This window comes from Toxorhynchites rutilus, chromosome 3 (genome assembly GCF_029784135.1).
Source record: "Toxorhynchites rutilus septentrionalis strain SRP chromosome 3, ASM2978413v1, whole genome shotgun sequence".
Lineage (NCBI taxonomy): Eukaryota > Metazoa > Arthropoda > Insecta > Diptera > Culicidae > Toxorhynchites > Toxorhynchites rutilus.
Window position 1 is genome coordinate 85,908,487 of NC_073746.1, and position 23,228 is coordinate 85,931,714.

A 23,228-nucleotide genomic window follows, 5' to 3' on the forward strand; every position below is an offset into this window, starting at 1 on the left:
CTCTCAACTTGAAATTGACAGCGCTTAATCGCCATATGGTCGAAGCGAAATTTCGACCAAAAGCATCGCTTGGAGGTGGGACTAACTTTGGATAGGACCAGATTGTGGGTAATTAATGTATCACCTTCGGGTTAGAACATCTTTCGAACCGGTCCCAATTCGTGGGTAGTCATGCAAATACCAATTGCATCAGTAGTACAGTTTTAAACATTCCCACTTGTACTTGAGATGAAATAATTCGAGGTTCCAGATGAGCTCGTAGGTCCACTCGAAACCGATTCATAATTCTTTCCCTTGACATTTCTAATGGAATGCAGTATAACTCATTCCACTACCAGAACACATCATCGCACCACTATTTCACAAAACTTAACATCTGAACTCCTCCGCGTGAATTAGCACAGTAAGATGAAAATGTCTTCCGCAATTATGAAATTGCCGACCACAAACAGTTCCGGCCGGTATTTAACACTCGGCGAAGAGAGAGATAGAGGAAGGGCTCGAGGGATCTTAATGTCGTGACATCACACCTCGATAGCCGCGCCAGCAGCATCAGCGGAGAGAATTAAGGTACGAAACCGTTTAACACTTGAAACCTGGGTGAGCTGTGCCAGCCTCTGCAGCTGTTTATTCTGTGAATTAATTCCGAGGAGCTCCTTCGCGTGGAGAACCTCTGAGCACACATCATCAGCGAACAAAGAGAAGTTAATATATATGAAATTTATTGACCTCGAGGTTTCCTTTTTAGGCAGGTTGACTCTGAGTGTTCGCAACCTGTGATCGCGGGGGAGGTGGGAGGTCGTGTTTTGTGAGGTAGCTTGTGCGTTGTGATGGTTTAAGTGGATAGTGATTCTTGCTCGGTTGATACTTTAGATAGTTATCTGTAAATATTTAGGGAATTTTGCATTTTTTTTAGTTAATTAGTGGAAAAGAGGTTGGGTTCGGATAACCAGAGATTACGAATCATCAAAACACATAATTTGCTTTATCGTTTTTCTAAAAATTAAATGCTGATCATAATATTGAATTGCTTGATTAGTTCTCAAGTTATGCAGAGTTTTGTGTTTCATTTCTATGGCAGCGCCCCTTAGAAAGGTGGGAGAAGTGTTGAACTATCTTAGAAATGTTTCTTGCCCCCTATAACCTCCACATGCCAAATTTGGTTCCGTCTGCTTGATTAGTTTCTGAATTATGCAGAAAAGTATGCTTCATTTGTATGGCAGCCCAAGAGAAAGGGACTGACAGTTACAAAATAAGGAAACAAAAAAGAACATGGTTTGTTTTCGGATGTTTTAGAATATGTGACTACTTTTTAGTCGAATTTCTGATTTTTTTCTTTTACTTTTACAATAAATATTATCGCGAGCGGATATTGACGGGGATTTTTATGAACAACATACAAATAAGCTGATCTTTCTTGAAAAAAAATGCACTTGCGAAAAACAATGGATTTTGTTTTTGAATTTTTGATTGTAATTGTGTTTTATATGTGTTTTATAAATGCTGAGGTTTTTTTTTGCATAAAGTACCAAAAAATCAGAAAGGCGCTCTTTTCGTAATGATTTTTCAAAGATAATATGTTTTTGGTCTTCATTCAATATCCCTATGCGACTTGAACAGATCTATGCAACTAGAATCAAATGTTTTCGTTAGTGTATTACTTTTTTAAAGAAGACTAGCTCATTGGCTTCGATTTGGTATATCGATTATCTGAATCAGTCAAGTAGTTTATAAGCTATGAGTATTTGAAAAGTCATTGTCAAAAAAATCAAAAGGTCAAAAAAGGGCAAAAAATGATTTATTGAAATATCGATTAACCTCAGATTAAACTCAGAAACGAAATAAATCACATCTATGATTTTTGAATATGTTATGTAAAAAACTTCAACTTCAACTTCACTTCAAGAAAAAATATTCAAAAAATATAGCATGTAAACCATGTAAACAACAAAAAACAAATACAGGTAAACTTCGATATAACGTACATTTCACTTTCAAAATTGTACGTTGTATCGAATTGTACGTTATATCGAAGCATAATAAAGTACTCACAAACGTAGTCTATTATACAATATTGTGTTGCTGTTTTAGTAAAGTCAATGAATAACTTCAATTAGAAGACGAAGCCAGCCTTTTTCATGATGTTTCCCTTCGTATTGTTGATTAAAACTTGATTCATTTAGAATCCGGAATTACAAAACCAGCTGTATTTCGGGATCGATTGAAGGTACAAAGCATGTTTTAGCATCACAATACAGATAATTCATTGTTCTATCAGAAAAAAAAAATATTGAAAAAAATTTTCCTTTACACTTTGGAAATGTGTACGTTATATCGAGGTAAAATGTACGTTATATCGAGGGTACGTTATACCTCGTTACGTACCCTCGTTACGTTATATCGAAGTTTCCCTGTACAATCAATAATTACGAAAACAAATGCCAAATTTCCAGCAAGTGTAATATTTTCCTACAAAATATTAGCTAATTGGCTTTGATTTGATATGCCGATCATCTGAATTGGTCCAGTGGTTCAAAAGTTATGATTTTTAAAAAAGATAATTTTTGGAAAGAAACGTTGAAAACAGGATTTTTTGGAACACTCTAAAATGGAAATAAGCGCCGGTTTTGCGGTAAAGAACAATGCTACCACTTTTCACGAAGAAGGATTGAGGATTTTCGTCAAAATTGGCAATTTTGTTCTTTATCGCAAAACATCAGACCCGCTTTTTCATTTTAGGGTGATCCGAAAAATCAATTCTATCCAAATACTTGCAATTGTATTTTCGTAAATATTGATTGGAGTCGTTTTTATTGTTTTCATGGCTTTGGACTAGAGGGCGCTATATTCTTTTATATTTTCTCTTGGAAGCTGAGGATTTTTCACATAACATATCTCGATATCAGAGATGTTTTTGTTCGTTTTTGAGTCATTATTTTTCAAAGTTAAATTAGCTTATGAGCTTATGGGTTAATTTTCTTTGAAAAAATATTATATTAGCGAAAATCGTGGATTATGGTTTTGTAATTAATAATTGAGTTAGTTTTTCATAGTTTTCTCGGTTGAAGATAGAGGGTGCTATTTTTTTTATATTTTTTCTAGAATATAGCGTCCTCTAGTCCAAAACCATGAAAACAATAAAAAACGACTTCAAACAATAATTACGAAAATAAAATCCTTTTTTGTTGCAAATTCATTATTTTTTAATAAAGCTAGCTCATTGGTTTCAATTTGATTTGTCGATCATCTAAATCGGTTCAGTTGTTCAAAAGTTATGAATTTTTGGGATAAGGGGGAACGAATTTATTTTTCGGACCACCCCAAGATGGAAATGGGCACCCTAATAAAATACAAATAAAACACAAATTTCAGAATATTTCGAGATTTTTGGCATGTGGAGGTTTTAGGGGGCACAATATTTTTTTTGTTGGTTCGACACTCCTCCCCTCTTTATAAGGCAGCTATACTCAACCTGCGGCCCACCGGGCTTTTTTGGTTGGTCCGCCTGGCCCGATACCATTTTGTATGTGCAACAATCACGAAAACATAAGAAATCATTTAGGAAACATGAGATGACAATAATAGAGTTTGACACGTTACACATTATTACACATTAGTATGTTGTCTAGTTTAGGGGTATTGGTGGATTAAATATCTATCAAATATATTTAATCTGATCATTAGGGCCACAATTGACCAGTCATCTATCTAACGACAACACAACCGCGAGGGTTTCGAAATGACCTATTCAGTTTAGTTTTTTAAATTGGACTTTTTCAAGACTAAAGGCGAATTGGACATTTTCAAGACTAAAGCCTCTATAATTCAAGAGCGTTACGCCGAAGCAACAAGATTTTGAACGTTAAAAACTATTTGCTGGCTAAACAAAATGGTATGATAACTACTTCATTCGAAAGATAAAATGTCTACGCGTTATATGCTTGTTACTTATTGATCCATAAACTTGTTTCAATAGCTTAAAAACTGATTTGAAAATAGGCTATTGAAATCACACAAATCTGTATGAATACGAATGTCCACTTAGAAATCCACTCAGTTCTGATTGCGCAGCGACTGATGTACGATCGCTGGAATGCGAGAATACGTTTCCCTAACACAAATTTCAAAACAAATGAGCCTGGAGAAATCGGCATTGCAAATATGTACAGGATACGGGAACTTTTTACCTCTATGCATTTTTGCACTCCTATATGTGTGCGGACTTCAAAAGCGATATTAACACAGCACTTTGGCTCGGTTATTCAAGACTGCATTGGGAGATATCTCTTCCTCACTGAACTTCTAAGTAAACCGTTTGATGATTAGGCAAAATGTTGATTACAATTTGCTGTGATAACGTCGATAAAGCCACCTGAACAATATGCATTCAACGTGCATCAAATCAAGTAAATTTGCGGTTTGAGAAGTACGTATTCTTGGGAGATACAATGACTTCGGAGGGAAATGTAAAATACATTGATTGTTTGACAATTACTTCGTTCATATATTTTGAAAGTCCACGATAAATGAATAAAATGAACAAGGCATCATGTCATACGTCAAACTTTCAACGAAGAACGTAATCTATCACAGTGCATGAATTGACTCAAATTTGAATTTGTTTGCAATTGAATTCGGATTTTTTTTTGATTCAATCACTGGTTTAATCAATAATTTAATCAATACATTCAAATGATTACTAAGTAAACGGTAGTCCTACGTCAACCTTGCGGTTATATCATAGGTATAAACCTGCCATAGTTTTTTCACCACAGAATGCATCTTCAGAATGAGCAAGAAACAAGCATAGCTCAGAGCAGAATCAAAGTAAAAGAGAAATATTGAACTGGTTCGATTTTGTTATTGATTTTATGTGTTATCAAATAGATATCGGTAGTGGGGGAGCTGCATTGTATGTAGAACGAGAAAAATGTTGCGAGCCATACTAAGTGCGTTTTTAGGAACTTCGATTCATTCTAAAAAACTATTTCATATTTATTACTGGCTGAAGGGAGCTTCTGTGAATTCTGAAGTGTGTTTGGATGTAATTGGTGTAATGATGTTGTTTTGAAATATAGAAGCTTTGAGCTTTCTCAGTTCATTCGCATCTAGCCATAACTGATTTGTGATTTTTTTTCAATCGATCAGCGCCGAGGATGAAAAAGCACAAAAAAAGTAATTTTGAGAAATTACTCGTCAATTAATCGATTTCATCGATTGATACGCAATTACTTGCCAAATCCTAAAACATACAAAGAAACTAAAAAGGCTTAACGTAAATTGGAGTTCTCCAAATGAGTTACGCGGGAAACACAATGAAGCTCTTCGAATACCCCGAAATCATTGATACAAATCAGGCAGCATTTCGAGTTGAACTTTCTCGGAAGACAGTTCGTCAAGTTGTGCTGATCGAAAATTGTAACATCAAAAGGACTGATAGGCAAAAGTCTCTAAATTTACACATTTTCACATCGGAAAACGATTGTGTTTCGCTAAAACTCACATGAATCGGCAATGAGACATTGTAGGCTTACATAAATTCCTTTTTTTTTAAGTCTTTATTGTGATTATCATCGTCTTCAGAATCAAAATATTTCTGGTACTTTTGACTTTTTTCAGATTATATCTTATAAGGGAATATACTGTGCGTTTCACAACTATAACACCACTCATTTTTTCTGAGTTTCCAGGGATATGTAAGAAGTCGATTCAATTGAAGTGTGTAGTGTAGGATACAATAACTGTCTTCATTTAAAAGACTAGCCATTTGAACTTTATTGTTGTGTTTAGGCGCGAAACAATCAAAAAACTAAAATTCCAGTGTTTCATTACTATAGAACCAGATGGAAAAACTCTCACTCCTTTACAAAGTTAACGTCAATTTCACATGAATTACAATAATTTTCTAATTAGTAGGTTATCTATAGTTCCCAATCAGATCAAATAACCCATTCGGGGTGGTTTTGACCAAGTTGCTCCATGCTATAGTGTGTATCTCGTTCTACTCAGAAGATACAGCTCGTTTAAGCTCTTCAAATCACTCATATTGCTTGTATGCTGCATCTACTATTCGTACGATCACTCCTCATAAGTTCTTGATAGGGTTTTGATCTGTTAAACAAGCTGACCAGTCCAAAATCTGAAGCCCCCATTTAATAAATTATGCCTTGAGTTTCCGGATTTCATGAATTGCTGCCAAATTACCCAATTATCACATTGTTTTGGATGTAAAAACAGCAGTAAATGATTCTGAAGTACTTCATTGCACTTCTGACTATACATTACATTATTTACAATATTTCTCCATTCTCCATTTCTTTTCCATTCGTTGCTATGGAAAATATTGAAAGTGGTCTTATACAAGTTGGACAGTGTATGTTGATATTTTATGCACCAAAACGCATTCTTTCTGTATTATATTTCTAACCTGTTTTTTTTTTTGCAGAATACACCATCAACAAACACAAAATGTGCGACATGCAAATCGTCCCAAACGCTCATACACACAAAACCGTAGCCGCTCCACCGCCACCGCCACATAGAGAGCTAATCGATCATATCGATTGAGCTAACGGCCTGCCAAAGAAGCCACCGTTGGCACCTCGTTAACCTTTCGCAACGCCACTTCGGCTTTCGAACAATATAATTAATCGAAAGCTATGGCAAACACCGGCTCGTGAATAACCATATTTAGCAGGTTGCGTTATGCTATCCGGGGAACATGCAGCTTTTCTCCTCTCGGCACGCGGATTCACCAAACAGAAGAGAAGGTTATCCAATTCGCCATTTAGGTTTTGTTCATATCACACGCGACCAGCAGTACATCTTTATTGGAAACAGCATTTGAAAACGTAATTACATACATCTCTTTCTTGCAGTGTGGGGCTGCTGATCGTTTCCTGCAACCAAAAGTCGGCACACGGTTAACCGCATCGTAATGCGACGAACGCCGCAGGAAGTGAAGCCCATTGCGTTACATTTTTTTTTTTTGTTCGCCGCCTTATTCGGAAAAGTTGGTACAATTAAGCAAACCAAAGTAGTACCAACTTTCGTCTGTAACTGTGGAGTTCCTCTTCGAGCGTCTTACCTTTTCGAGCCAGGCTTAAAAACAGCAAGCGGTTCAGCGCGAGAGCAACAATGGTCGACGAAAGTTATTTTTCCCTGTCAAGATGCACAATGTGAAGCTACGCGGGGCGTTTTCCGGTTCGTTGCTTGCGTTCGCTGCAGTCACTAGTCAATGTTTTATGTTTTTTTTCTTAGGTAGAGAAATGGGCACTTATTTGGGCTATTTACCAACCGTTTTATGTTTCCTAGAGTAAGCATTTACAAACGAGAGAAAAATGTGGCGAGTAGGTTTTATTACTGTAGTTTAAAAGGGAGTTATTCCTACAAACAAAGGGTCATTTGAATTAATGACGATGCTTTAGTCATGAAACCACAAGTTGAATCAAAAACAACGAGACGGTTCAAGACTAAAATTCTGAAGGCTTAGGAAAGGTTTTGAATAACTGTTGTAATGTCGCAATAAATGAGAAATGATGTCAGTCTTAAATAGGCTTTTTATTCATACATTCATTGAGGCTGAACTGAGACTGTGTACTGCGCTTCATTGAGGTCCCCGTCATAACTGGATGATTTATTATTGTTGTTCATCATCCAATCGGCCGATCTGGTACAGAGTCAAAATAAAAACCTAAATGAGATGCACAACCGCATAATCTTTTTTTTTTTGTCTCTGCAACGAATGACTAATGAAGAAAGTCCTACTTTCGCGTGATCCAGCTCATGGTTATGACGCACATCTGCTGAATGCGGTCCATCTTCCCGTGGTAATTAGACCACAGTGCTCCGAATTGATATGGCAACACAGATAGCAACATCTACACGGCTACGAGAATCAACAGCAATCGTGTACAGGTACAATCCGATATGCAAATGAACCGTGTGTGTGTCTGTCTACTCACGCTTCGATGCTTGGGCGAGTGCAAAAATTTGCATTCGGCGCACCGATGGGATGGCGGAGGGAGGAGCCTGGAAATTCCATGCGACCTGTAGTGTTTGGTCAACTAGATAAGCGAAAAATCGTGCGCTTTCTTGCCCGGCACCTGCGCGATCAGCCCACATGCGAGCGGGACTCTCTCGATCGAGCAGGCGGATCATCGCGGTAACGGGTCTTCCAGCCGTGTCCGATGAAGTTACGACCTGTGCAAGATAAACTCGTACACACACCGCAACTATATGTGTTCGCTAATAGCGGCCAAGGTGGGCGCAACAAGAATGTTCTGTCTTTATCAGATTGAGATACCTCTCGAGGGCTAGATTGGGTTGATCTGAGCTGACCCCTAGCGATGAAATTCTAAGCGCGGTGCACACATATTGAAATCGAATAACAGGGGAACTTTCGGGACAACGATACACACTCAACCAAGATATTTTTCATGATAAATCGTAGGTCAAAAACAAGCACTGTCTACTTAGAATACGTACGCGTTGTATGTTTTGTAACGGCAGCCTCAGTGATCGACTACAAGAATTTGTTGACAAAAGTCAACAATTGACACGAAGCCAGTTCCGCCTGAAAATCAATTATTATCTTTGGCACCCCCTAATCTAGTAAAGGAAACCTAATGCCGTCAACGAGAATCCCGTAAGATGTAGTCTGCGGAACATTGTAGAGAATTCTGATACAATATACATGCCTTTTCTATTGTTGTTGCATTTGTAGGTTTTCAATTCGCATGTTTGTATTTTTAAGATACATTATTTTATTTTTAATGTGTCATGGTGAAATTCTGAATCGGATAAATTATTGCATCCTTTTGTTGATGGTATAATTGCTGTCTTGAGCTTTTTACCAGTGATTTTCTGGAGGCACAAAATACATTGAAGAGAGACGCCTCCAATCCTGAAATGTTCAGGCGTTGACTGAAAATTACAGAATACTTTTGTTGAATATGCTGCCCAACTATCTGATCGATTTCAAAAAAATTGAACCATTGAGATTTGCTCCACAATCTTTTCCTTGCAAAAGGGTACCAACAGATATATTTTTTTATTGATAGCCCATGTTCCTAAAAGTTTGTATAATTGTCATCGTTAACCCTTTGCAAATATTGGCCACACTTCTTATCGATGGCTTAAAATAATACAAAAATATACACAGTTATATCTCTCAATAAACTCAGTGAACTCCGAATACTCAGAAATCTAAAAAATATCAGAAAACTCAGAAAAACTGTAAGTCATAAAACTGAGAAAATTGAGGAGCGATAAAAATTGAAAAAATTGAGGAGCGATAAAAATACAAAAAATCAAAAAATCAAAAAATCAAAAAATCAAAAAATCAAAAAATCAAAAAATCAAAAAATCAAAAAATCAAAAAATCAAAAAATCAAAAAATCAAAAAATCAAAAAATCAAAAAATCAAAAAATCAAAAAATCAAAAAATCAAAAAATCAAAAAATCAAAAAATTAAAAAATTAAAAAATCAAAATCACAAAAATTAAAAAAAACGGAAAATAGAAGAAATGGAAAAATCGAAAAATCAAAAGGCCAAAAGATCGAAAAATTGAAAAATTGATTTGAGTTTCTCATAATCAAAATATTGAATAATCCAAAAATTGAAAAAATTGCTCATCGTCTACTGAATTGAAAAGTGTTGAGAATTTTAAAAAACACTGGACTGTCAGATAATGGAGTCGCAATGGATTATGGCGTCGCTCGTAGTGCAAAGAAGAATATCTCAGGAAACGCGTACTGCCTTTTATAGAAGCACACAAAGGATATGTCATCAAAGTTACCACTACAACCGGGAGGTTATTCAATGGTATCGTGACAATGAGACAAATTTTCGTGACAAATTGAAAAGTACTTAATTAGGGGAAATCAGGGTAAAACCGACACTGTGGGTAGAACCGATACCCTCTGATTTTTCCAGTTGGAAGCATTATTTTGCAAATTATCTGATGTTCCCTGTACACATTCACCATTTCAGTACAGCGGAAGTCGCTTTGCTGTCAAAAAAAAAACAACCAAACAGGACCGGTCAGCAAATAGTAGTGAGTTCGTGTAAAATTTCGCTAGTCGAATTTAAGTGTTTTAGAGGGAAAATTTTTGGAAAGTTCGATACTTCTGTGTGCCTAATTCATATTAGATCATTGTTCAGTGTATTTTGTGAGACGGTAGATGATTTTGTTGCTTTTCGATGCTCGAAATCGTTGTTTGAAATTTCGAGTCCATTCGGGGTAACACCGACACCTCCAGTCAGGGTAAAACCGTACCTGGTTTGTGTTCCACTGACAGCATCAATCAATTTTTGTATTCCATCAAAATTCGAGTTTTACTCATAAACTGATCAACAGATACTGTAGAATGGTTCATGAATAGTTGAAAAGAGGTTCTGTAACGATTTGATGTCGAAGAAACATTGGAGGTCTTGAAAATATGTGGAGATCCTTAGGGTGTCGGTTTTACCCTCATTTCCCCCACCAATTACTACCATTTCTGCTCAATATAAATTTTTTTGGCCAATTGTGATGCGCAAGTTTGAGGGGGTATTCTAGTGTAGAGGACGATTTACGATATACGGACTTTTTTCGACGTTTATAATAAATCACTGGTGGTAAGTGTTTCGTCCACCACTGTATAACCACTACTCATGACGTGGAAGATTAATTTCGCAGATCAATGTATTAAGCAGGTTAATTGACATTTCATGAACCTGAACCAGTTTCGCGTATGGCAAACTACTGTTACTGTGCAATATCAAGGCTTCCGAAAGAACGCGACAATTCCAGTTGCTGCGTTTTACCAAATATGCTAATGAACCGAAATCCTCGTTAACAAATACTATATTTTATCGGACACTAGATACCAAACTCAGACATAAATTCAAGAATGAAATCCCGAGTTCATATTTTTTTTATTTCTTCTCACGGTACGATCACTCAATAGACTCTCAATTACAGCACATGCTGGACCCAGCCACGGATCAAGGTGTACCTAATCTGGCCACTGGTAGTCATCGATATTTATAAACCGTCGGTTTAGAACATCACTTTTCCATTTGCGAGATCAATTCCTGCCGCACCAACGTTTCAGCGCCCATTAGCCTAACCGACCGTCAACAGTGTCACATTTTCGCACTCATCAACTCAATAAAGCTTAGCGCCACTGCCATAACAGCTTAATCAATCGTCAATCCGGACACCAACAAGTTACTTTTTGCTCTCGTGTAGGGAAAAAAAACTTTAAAGCTAGTGTGCCTATTAAACGATGACGAAACTCGTGTGATTTTGAACTATACTGCTGTGGATGATCTTTCAAATTTATTTTTTATTGGGCATTGATTAAACATAACGCAGTACTCAAAAAGCACTCAAAATCGCTGATTGATTTGTATTTGGAATGGGGCAATATGTACCAAGCCGGTTAGTAGGATTGGGCGATTGATGCCGCAGCGTAGAGTCAACTGAGAAATTAGGTCAGATCCATCGGTGGTTTGTGTTTTGGGTCGCATTCAAGATGTCATATAGCTACCGCTTTCAAAATTAAAAATCATTGTTACGGCGAGGTGTGAAATTCACACCGAAACAGGCCGCATGATTATAGACCGTGGAGTTCTCAAAGCTTTCGCATTATTCGAGAGATTCGGATCCGTACAATGAAACTTATTATTTTGAGGCTGTTTCAAAGAAATTATTTCCCGTGAATTGCTTTTACCTATCATTTCGGTTTCATCATTTTATTGTAAACAGTCGGCTCTCAACCTTCAGCTTATGGTCGCACTTTCTCGCGGCATCTGAATTTATATATCTTCATGACTTGACAGTCAACAAGACAGTGCGATAACCGCGCCGATTCATGCGAGATAAAAGCAGACGTGATGTCGGCCTGCGACTATTATTTGTACGACCTGATAATTCGAGGAACGAGGCCCTACGACAGCGTTGAGCGTGTCCCTGCGTCTGTCCCGGGACAAGGCTCACTTTTCGCAGTCTATGCACTTTGCAGTGTCAGAGCATGCACCGAAATCGAAAGCCCCCTTCGCACGGTGTTGGCATGACTCATTTAAAGCGTTCAAACCTACACACAACGGATCGGAGACCAACGTCATTGCCGGGGCCTTCTCCCTGCAGACACACGTAAGACATTACTTTCGCCTCCGACGGATTGGCGGTTGTAGATTTTGTTTCCAAGCGATCACGATCTGGTGGCTGTCCATAATCGCCATTTCGTATATAGTTATTTACGAATGAGCGGTTGGTTAGTTTCAGTACCCGGCAGCTCTTGGCGGTGCCCGAAACATGAATTACTTGTGGTTTTCTTATGACCAGGTAATTCGATCTACCCCAGTTCGCCCGATATATGAGTCGTTTTGATTACGGGCCTGCCTGCTCTTGATTGCAGTAGTTTTGCGAAAAGTCATGAGCACTGCTCAATGAAGCGTTTCGAGTTGATCTGAGGGACCATTGGTTGAAACTGAGGTCCTGATTTTATACTCAAGATATAATTTATTTTGTTAATTGAATAAATACCGCCAAATACTATAAAAAATGATGTTTCAATGAATGTTTGAATGATTTCACGACGAGTTGATTGCCCTCATCCATGCAATACTGCATTCTTCTTGCTTTATTTACTTGTTTGCTCTTGATCTACCGGCGGGCGATATTGTATTGACAAATTTGTTTTGTTCTTCTATTCAGTTTGCTGGCGGTCCAACCCGATACGATAATCGGTTTGTCTTTATTTTGTTCTGCATGCTTTACTCAGAGTTTACATATTTTATTCTTTTTCTTATCACTACACTTCTGAGTAAAATTCCGCGTCCTCATCATGGCACTTATTGTACCATTTTTGCGATGTGACACGGTTTAGTGCAGATGGAACTCAACTCAATTACGAATTTGATTAGATCCGAAGTTATAACACATTGGCATTATTCTTCAACAATTTAAATATGAAGGTCACTGTCTCGCTTTTCGACAGTAATCACAGCGATGGTAATAACACTTCTGACTCAGTAATGGGATAGATTTTTTTTTCGTTTGATTCGCACAGTCAATTTTTTGTACATTACTAATAGAACATATAAATCAAATCGAAAATGAAACAAATCAGCATGAGGAGCCTCAGTTACTGAAATCAACCCGGTACGATCATCACACGGTGTTTTAAATTTGCTCTTTATATGAACATCTGTTCAAATCAGAGAAATGTTGACTTTAGCCGGTGTGTCCCATTCACCCGAAACACGTTTACCCGAAGCACAGTTAAGCGAATGTAATACATACCCGAATGACATTCACCCGAATCTGACAAATACCCGAATGACGCAATCCGAGTCGGCCGCTGACCCGCCGTTGGAAGCGACGGCCTCTCGTAAGCAAACCTATGTTCCTTCAGATTGCCCTGTTAGATTGAAACATGGGTAAACTGACCAGACGTCCCGCGGCACTGACACGGGACAGTGCCGCATTTCAACAAAGGCTCCCGCGTTTGATTACATCCTGCGAATCGTCCCGCATTTGGCAAATAAAGCAAAAATATCCTGCGATATTAATATATTTCAATATTACAATTTGATCATGTTAATTTTCAATTTCATAAATGGATAAACATCAAAAAACTTGGTCCACGTTGAGTTGGTTTCATCGCACCGACAGTGGACTTTTTGTTTAGAGAGTGTCAACTGTGAACGACAGCAAAAAAAATGGAAAATGATTTTTATAAAAGTCACCTAATGATCCGCAGGGACCGACGTGATTCAGACGAAAAGTTAATCTTCGGTCCCCTAGCTCGGTCGGGGCTCAAAGCCGGAAGAATTAGTGTACAGGAACAGGAAGAGACAGGGTTGTTTGATGAAGTAAGCGAAGTGTCGAGTGGCCTTACGATATTTGGCCGGAACCTCAACAATGGTCGATTCAAAGATGGATGTCGGCATGTTTTTAACCTTTTCGTGGCTTTAGCGGTCAGCTGTCTCTTCGATTTAGATATGAAATTATTGGAGAAAATCTTCCGTTTGAGGTTCACACAAAAATTTTCTATCGGTCACAGCTGGAGGATGCTGGGAAGGTTCCTGATGAAGGCAGCAACTTCCGGCAGACACTTCGTACTGTATCTCTCTGTATCTCTCCGTTCCGCTCCTCGAATGAAGAGCGACTTGGACATTCCATTCTCGTCTGCCAGAGAAGGGCATTCTTCGAGAACTTGGTGTGGAAAATATATTTGACGTCATCGCTTATCTCCTTGGTGGGGAACTTTAAGTTTAAGTATCCAGCGGACACGAAGTGCCTCAGGATGTCCACCTCCTTCGTAGTAGGGTGTTTCTACAAATAAAAAAAGTTGTATAATATTCATTGGTATATAGTTCATTTTGCATAATAAAATTACTTCTGTTTCTAACACGATCGTCTAAATATCGATCCAAGAACGCCCAATCCTATTCTGTTGTATAGTTCTTCTTACTTGATCATACTCGAAACAATAAGTTAGGGAACATGGTCCTAATCGGAATGTGCTTCTGAACCCATGCTTCTGACCCCTCCCTGGGATAATGGCGCTACCTATCGAAATTATGGCAGTGTCGAAAGATAGATGTAACAAAGCTGACAATTCAATTGTATGGTGACCTTTTTTCTACGCCTTTCATTCTAGCGTTTTGACCTCATTTTGTGTTTTCATTGCTCTAAAAAAGGAAAAGATAGATTTATGATCCATACGGAAAATGAGTATTATGCTCTTTTAGATGGCGAAAAATTTCAAAACTAGATAATTTTGATTGCCTATAGTCTGCTCATCAAAACCTACTATATGAAATAAAGATAACCGTTACCCGTAGTACACGGCATGCCGTTATTTGAAAAAAAGGCGAGGTAGTCCTGGACTGATCCTCTGTTTTGCTTCGTAGATATTTAACACTATTAGATTGTACTATTAGACGGTCTTTTGATTAACTCCCGTCTGGCGTCGGGGTTGGGTGACCGTATTAAAACAAGTATTTACGTCGGTGTGTTTGAGTGTGTGCATATGTGCGAACCTGTGTATGGACGTTTGTGTTTGCGTATTGACCTTTATTCGTTGAAAGTTAACTGTTGGCGTTGCATTCGATTCCGTTTCCATTTGCATTTCATTTGTGCATATTCTCTTTTACTGCCACCATTTCTCTCTAACACGATCGCAGTCTTACTTCAATCCACTAACTCCATTTACAAACTTTTAGGGCCGTTTTCAGTGAACCGGAAGCCACAATCTTCGTTTCCAGAATACCATCGGACTACGATATTCGACTTCCGCTGTTTAAGCCCTTCCATCCGATATCCATATCGTAGGAGCTTTCATCGTTCTTGTTCATTTAGAGACAGTATCAGAAAACTGGAAGTCAAAACAAGATTATATTCGTTTTCCGCTCATCAGTTATTTTCACGTATTACCTATATAATTTGTGGAATCCACTGCAGAAATTAGAGGGTCGGTCCAGGAACATGGGGGATTGGTTTGCGACCATCATTTTTAAATGTGTCGTAAAAAGGTACTTTCGATTTGATCTCTGATTTTCCCTTTTAACACTCATGAAACACATCGACCAGTAATGAACATAGAGGAAATGCAGGTATGATGATCAGGGATGGTAGAATGAACCAGTGCTTAAATTTCAATAATTTAACCAAAAACCAATTGATACTTCCAGATCACCTTATTCTTAGAAAATATGAAGCTATTCGAAACACCCTGAAATTGCTCTCTCGGTAGCCATTCGGATATCATTTTGCGCGCATCGTATTTAAGGAATTTCTCATGAAATTAATTTTATCTGACCTGATATCTCTGACAAATTATCAGTTTAAACGACGGTTCAGATATTGTAGAAGAGGTAAACAAATAAATTGTTTGATTTCAGTGATGATTTGCATTCGAACGTTATCCAGACTCACAATGTTAAGTTTTTTTTTGAATTGATTTACTATATCACATGTTGCTCTTCAAGAGCAACTGGAAAAATATTACACCCCAACCAAAACCCAGCCTGTTGTGTTTTTTACTACGTTTTTGTACGTATTAGAAACTTTCAAGTACGACTCTAGATGAATAGGCCGAGCTTATTTCATACATGTACCTACCATTTCAATAATGATTTAAACAAATTTAGACAAGACATCGCCCAAATGTATCCATTTAGCATAATATGTGTAATTGTTAATTCTACCACCTGCTGGTGATAATTTTAACCGCACACTAAAAATATGTTCGATTTGAGGACTTTTTTTTTCTTTTAATGGAAAATGTACTATTTTCTTGTTTTATAGCGAAAATTGTTCGAAATCTTGAACAGCACTTAGTTAGGCTAGAATATTCTTCGAAAAACTGGGGATTGCAGCAGTATGTAGACGCAGTAAAAGGGCATATTTCTTAGGGTGTTCATTTTATCACCTTTTCCCCACCGAAGTCTCAGAAAAACAAGAATTTCATGTGATGAATGGCCGTGAATGAACGTTGGATCGTTGAGCTAAGGTAGAATTATGGCCAACGAGAATTAAACTAACTGTGTGGTAGTGTATCGTATCCCGATGAATTTTAAATCACTGAAATCACTCGGGGGAATATGTAACAAAGTCACCACTTGACAAAGGTATTTCGTGTTCAGAACCTACAATGACAAGCTCCGTACACACCTGCTGGGGCGAAATGGCGAGTTGAAGCGATACCAAATGGAAGACGAGAGAAAAACATTCATCTTGTACCTGTACCCAATAACAAAAGGATTGAATATCGTCAAAACCACCAACAAATCACACTCAGCGTAGCCCAGTGATTCGAACGGAGCATTGCAGTAGGACTTCCGATCGTCATGCGAATGGGAATGGAGTCGTAATGAACTACGTGATATGTAATTTTTGACATACGATTACGTCTTTCGGGGATATATTGGGATGCAAATTGAAAATCGAAAATCGAGCACATCGTGAAAATTGTCCAATTTCAAAGGCTTATTACTCAATCATTTCATGCTGAATTGATGGAATTGTTTGCGTCAATCGATTTCGGCACTACATAACAATGTCGTATATTGAATAAAATAATATATGTCATGAATCTAATCATCGAACAATTGAAAAATCTCAACCCCTATCCTAACGGAAATACTCACTTCTGATTAGTCGAAATTGATGACACATGTGGCGGTTCCCTAACAGAGACATCAAAACCAAGCTGCCTGGGGGAAATCGGCGTTTCAAATACATGAAAGTAGGGAGATCTTTTGTTCCTACCGAAATGTGGGGGGAAATCGGCATTGCAAATATATGCAAGTCGGGGGCATATTTAATTGCAAGTAAGGTGAGTGATACGATTAATTCCCACAAATTAAATTTAAATTTGTAACTTCAATGTTGGTTGCTTCATATAAATGACCGATCGTGTATTGTGAAAAATTTAGCACAAGTGCCAAAGTGCCAAATTGAATATGGTAGCAGTTGTGTTAAAAATTACTTTATATTTCAATTCTCACAAATAAAAACCAAGGTTGGTTCCCGCTCGAGAACGGGTCGTTTGGTTTAAGCTGTCTGTTTTGTTATGTTCATTTTCACCCAAGGAAATTTCTTACGGTGAGAAAAGTTGGAAAAGTGATGAAATATTCGAAAAAGTGATTTCCCATATGCTCTACATATAGAATTAGGTGTTGTTAGTCCAATTAAAATTCGCATTGGGTTGAATAAACACTCAGAAAGTAAAAATTATAAAAGAAAATTAACTTTTCCATTTCTAATATGTTTTTTCTATATTAAAGGAACATGTTTTCACTGATGAGAAAAATTGATAATTATCTTATATAACATTGATGGATATTTTTTCTTTATTTTATCCATACATAACACAGGAGGCATCTCGTCTAGGGTCACAGAGGGCAGTTTTCGCCATATCTCATTCCACTTCGGCATCTTCTATCTGATACGCATCATATAACGACTAATTACCATCCTTCTGACATCATCACTCGATTGTAAACACTGGTGGAGTGAACAAACAATACCCAACAATCAAACAAAACGGCCCTTTTCAGGGCCACCAAATCATTATCAAAGAGTTTAGTTCTTCAAACATATCCAAAATCAACAGATAGCCTAACGGGATCCTACGTCATCTATGCGGTCGTGTCTCAGACGCAACCCTCCTGTGACTTTTTTATTTTTTCGTGTCCACTATTTCATGAATCCTATCGTTGTGACAGCTTCAACAATACGATGAAAGTCTTTGATTTGGTCGAGTTAATCGAAAGGGTGTCATAGAGAAAGGTATTCGGAATACTGTCGTAAGGCAGTATTCTTGGTACGCCTGGGCGTGAGATTCTTCATATGCACGTCGAATGAACTGCGAACAGATGTACTTTGTTTAATCACAAAGTCCCTGAAAAGTAAAGGATTTTGTTTCACCTTTATAAATATAGTTATCGTAGAAAGACAGACAGAGTGCTCTGTAAGCTCTCTTTGAGATTTTCCAGTTGAAAAATAAGTTCTGATGGAATGCCTGGTTCAAAACAAATTGATCCCACTGGCTTCGACATCTTGTACAGCAACTGCAATGTCTCTAGGAACAAAGAAACCCCCGTTCCATGTAGGTCGGAGAGATGATTGTAATATTGTAATTTAATTTTTACCTTTCGATGCCGACGCCATTATTATAATCTGAATTCAATCGCGACTATCCTATTAATAAAAGTAGTCAAACACTCAGTTTATATCCTTAACTATTAAGTTGAAAACAACTATGAGAAAATGTTCGCCATATTTTTTTCTTAATCCCATTCACCAGTTGTCAACACAATTGGGACCAAGATGACTTGGATCTGGCCATACAAGATTATCTCTGAGGAATTGACAATTGGAACTGGTTCTACGCATGGATGCACAAGGACCGCTGAAACTGTGAATAGTGTTTATAATACCGTTACTGTAACAGTAAAATACGGGCAATTTAATTTTTTACTAGCTGACCCGGCGAACTTCGTCCCACCTACAATTGATATTTTGATTTGAATCATTTCAAACACTTAAGTTCCCACAGAAATTATTTTTATGTACGTGATCTATACTCGTTGTATATAATTTGTTTTGACATATAAACCTGACGCAGATTAAGGCGCATCAAACTGTTTAAATCCGTTGCTCCATTCTTGAGTAAAATCGTGAGGAACGGACATTTTGCTAAATTTGCTAAAAAAACAACTTTCCAATTTTCCATCTTTCCGAATGGTTTTCATATTTTTTAGGCATATGATCCTGCATCAGGACGCATCAAACCTGACACCGACTGTTAAAACCGTTGCTCCGTTGAATCGTGAGGGACGGACACCAAATCATTTTTATTTATACAGATTTCAATCTATTTTTTCTAATCCTTTATTTTTTTTTATTTTTTTTAGTGCACTACACTTAATTCAGATCTCTACTATCAACAACTGGATCGTTTGAAGCTAGTGATTGACCAGAAACGTCCTGAATTCGCCAACAGAACAGGCGTTGTGTTCCATCAAGACAACGCAAGGCCACACAACTTCAGCAGCTTTATGGAGATGTTTGAATGCATCCACCATATGGTCAGGTTCTTGCGCCAAACGATTGCCATCTTTTCCTAGCATTGTAAAATTTCCAGAATGATAAGAAACTGGCATCAGGAGAAGATTGTAAAAATCTATTGCTAGAGTTTTTCGCCAATAAGAACCAAGCCTTTTATGAGAGAGGCATTATGAAGTAACCTTTAGAATGGCAACAAATTTTACAACAAAACGGTGCATACTTGACCCAAATATGCCAATCCGAGGCATATTAAAAAAAGTTTTGAATTTCACGCAAAAAATAATGGATAACTTTTTCCCCAGCATAATACTTAGTTACATCAGTATTTCTAATGATAACATCAACCGAATATAAAAAACTAATTTATCATTTTGTTGTCAAGCCTTGTAGAAGAATCAAAGATATTGCATGCATATTAAAGAATCGCGTATCGGTCTTCCGAATTCCCATCCACAATATAACAGTTTTTTTTACTATACAGTAAAACCTGTTTTTGTGCGGTTTTTTTTGTGCGAATCTTTCTTTGTGTGATTTTCTGTTCTTGTGCGGTGTATGAAAAAAAGCATGTTGGACGAAGTTATCGTCCATTTAGTTTTTTTTTCGATGGTTTATATGCATCTCAGTGTGAAAGAAGCATATTTGCGTCTCAATTACCCACTTCTGAAGTCATTCCCCTCCTCTCATCAAATGCTCTAGGTTTTTCTAAGTTTTTGCATGACATGATTTCTAACAGCAACACGTTTCGACATGCAAAATAGCCACGCGCAACCGAAAAGGCAAAGTGTCCCATCGCAAAGCAGGGAAATAAAAGGAAATTGAACGGTGAATGGCGTGGATTTGAGTTATTTTCTTGGGGAAACTTTTTTTCATGCGGTCCCTATCTACCGCACAAAAAAAGTTTTTTTCGAAATGTGTACTGAACACCATTTTTTAAAGCTGCTGGTGAAGTTTTGCACGTTTTTTTTTATGCGACTTTTTTTGTGCGGTCCCTATCCCCCGCACAAAAAAAGGTTTGCCTGTAGATTGAAATGTTCATTGTGCAACGGATTACTTCTAAATTCAACAAGAAAAGTGATAAGATTATCTAAAGGAGACGAAATGTCGTATAATGAGACTCATATTATATGAAGAGAATGCGGAACATAATTTTCATGCATTATCAAATCTGCTGAAGAAAGCTGAAGCTGAAGAAAAACTAAATATTATAAATTTAGCTAGTTATTGACGAGATTGCTTCTACAGTAGGTATTAGTTACGGGATTGAAAATTTGATCATCACTGAGGAACATAACTTCTCCTGATCCAAAAAATGACCTCTTACACAAACGGTCAAAATTAAAAATACCCAATATTTATGACGCTGACTTCTAACTACGAGATGATCTTAATTTTTAAGTCACTTTCGGATCAATTTTTTCTTCCAATATAACCTTAAACAGTAGCAATTTAAGTTGTTTTGACGTTTTCCGGAAACATAAAGAAAACTAAACAAACATTTTTGTGTTATGACTTTTAACCAAATGGATTCAATTTCGCATTTTCCATCCCTCAAAACGGGAAAACAAACCGAACAGTTTCAAAAGCCCCCTTCGGATGTTCCAAAAATAACCTGCCGAATAGAGTATTACTTTCTCACTAAGCGGATGCAATCGATTTGTGCCAGTTAATTCGGAAATAAAATCCAATCCGTTCACTGAATCATCCAACCGGATACATAAAACGTAGCGTAGTCAATGTTTACCTTGTTTGATTGATGCTTCCGTCTCTCGCGTTTCGATTTCAGTCTGTTATCGAATCTGCCACGCTCTGCAACCAAAGACAAGACAAAACAATCTCCGAAGAGCCGAAACTTCACCGCCAAACAACCGGCAAGTTCACCATCACAAACCAAACAGAGAGAAGAAAAAAAAACTTAACTTTGTAATTAGCACCGTTGCACCTTTTTTACTTCCTTTCCGTTCAATTCTTTTATATTTAGATTTGTTCAGATCCGCAAATATATGCTCTCTTGCGACCAGTAGATTCTTTATTCTGCTTGTTCCACACAAACTAAACTATCAGACTGCAATCTTCACATGGAGTTTCGTTAACCTCGAATGCGCCGTTCCAACCGGCTGCACATCGTGCGATTTTCAGCTGCTTTCTTCCAACTTTGCTCGCCAACTTCACTACCAAGGTTCGCCGGAACTCAGCAAGTCAAATTGGTCGGAGGAATTAAATGAAAGAGCGCAAATATATGAACAAAGAAGAAAATAAACGTGTCCACGGAATCAAGATGCGAGCTGCGCTACCGTTCTTGTGGTTAAACGTGACCTTTTTTTTACGTGAGGATGGCTGGAAAGCACGTGCACTTTTCTAACAGAACTTGCACTGAACAGTTCACTACTTTTAGGTTGAAGCCAAATCGATGCTCCTGGGCATACCGAGAAACAGTTATGCTACGATATACAGTTGCTGGATGTTCTTCGCTTTTCCGTCAATGTAACAGAAGACTCGGACAAATTTTTGCACTTTGATACAGGAAGCTGCGTTTCAATTGTTGCAAACTTTACACTTTTCCTTGTCGAACAACTTCCAGGGGTCAGCCGGAAATGCATAGTCAGATACGATCAAGTCTCTCGTTGAACAATCTTCCAATAAACAGATGTACCAAACTTCTTCGCTCTGGCCGTTCTCCAGTTTCGTAAGATGCAAATTCATTTAATCTTTCACCTTTTGCAAAAAGTACATATACAAATACACACACTACACCTCGCCTTGCAATTGGTCTCTCGGGCTTTCTTCGGTCGAACCGCACGTATAAGAAAAAAAAAAGCGACCGAAACTATACTGAGGCCATCAGAAACTCGAAGAAAAAAATACGGCAAAATGAAGCTGCAGCCGCTGCAAGATAAAACCGCGCACTTGGAAGGAACGCTTTGCTGATTTGTGGTTTTCCTCGCAAACGACTCGCGTACCAAGTTTCTGTTTCTGTCGAAGTTGGCTCCAAACGTACGATTCTCGCTCCTAATTCGCCTCGATTTCGATCCAACGATTACGAGCTCGTTTTGTGTACGAATTCTTCTACTCCAACCATATTCACACAGAAGATGTGGTCCGTATAGGCTGCCCGCCAACGCGAAACTGACTGGCGAAGAAAACATTAAACTTACGGTCAGACTTAAACCGAAGCTCCCCTGTATGAGTGGGTAGGAGTCCATAACAACGCGCGCGCTCGCTCTCTCTCTCGCGCGCACAAAGTCTCTCAATCTCGCGCAATCGCAACAAGACACGCGTGTTGCGCAAAAATTGCAGCTTGCATGACTCCTGGCACCGGGCAGGCATTGAGATGAGGAGCAACACCGCCCAGGTTCGTCACTTGCGGCCACATCGAGTCTTTCTTCTTACGGCCCCCGAGCCGAACTTAGCGCCCATTCGACAGATGCTGAGTGGTCTGTGGGGTATTCGAAAATGAAAAGATTGTCGTCTGCTGATACTCTGAGTGGGCTCCCCCTGACAAATGGCAAGGGCTTAAGTGTACCAATGGGTTCAGCGCTAAGTTGTGGTTTGTGTCCTGCAGTTGCAGTTACGGTTGCTGCTCGTTGGACCGAAGGGATTATAGGCTCTGTTGGATGGCTCGGAGATCAAAGTACGGTTAGCAATACGATTCACAAG

General features: G+C 38.1%; 1 protein-coding gene across 5 annotated transcripts in view; it reads right to left on the bottom strand.

Annotated features, from left to right (window-relative positions):
* Positions 1-23,228, bottom strand: part of LOC129780367 (serine-rich adhesin for platelets) — a 239,832-nt gene that overhangs the window by 137,326 nt on the left and 79,278 nt on the right. For 4 of the 5 annotated variants that reach the window (XR_008743898.1, XR_008743895.1, XR_008743894.1 and 1 more), the window contains exon 1: positions 21,316-22,684. The exons of the other annotated variant lie outside the window; for it this stretch is intronic. The gene's annotated coding sequence lies outside the window, so the exon portion shown is untranslated. Of the gene's footprint in view, positions 1-21,315; positions 22,685-23,228 lie in introns of those variants that run through there. 5 annotated transcript variants of the gene reach the window in all.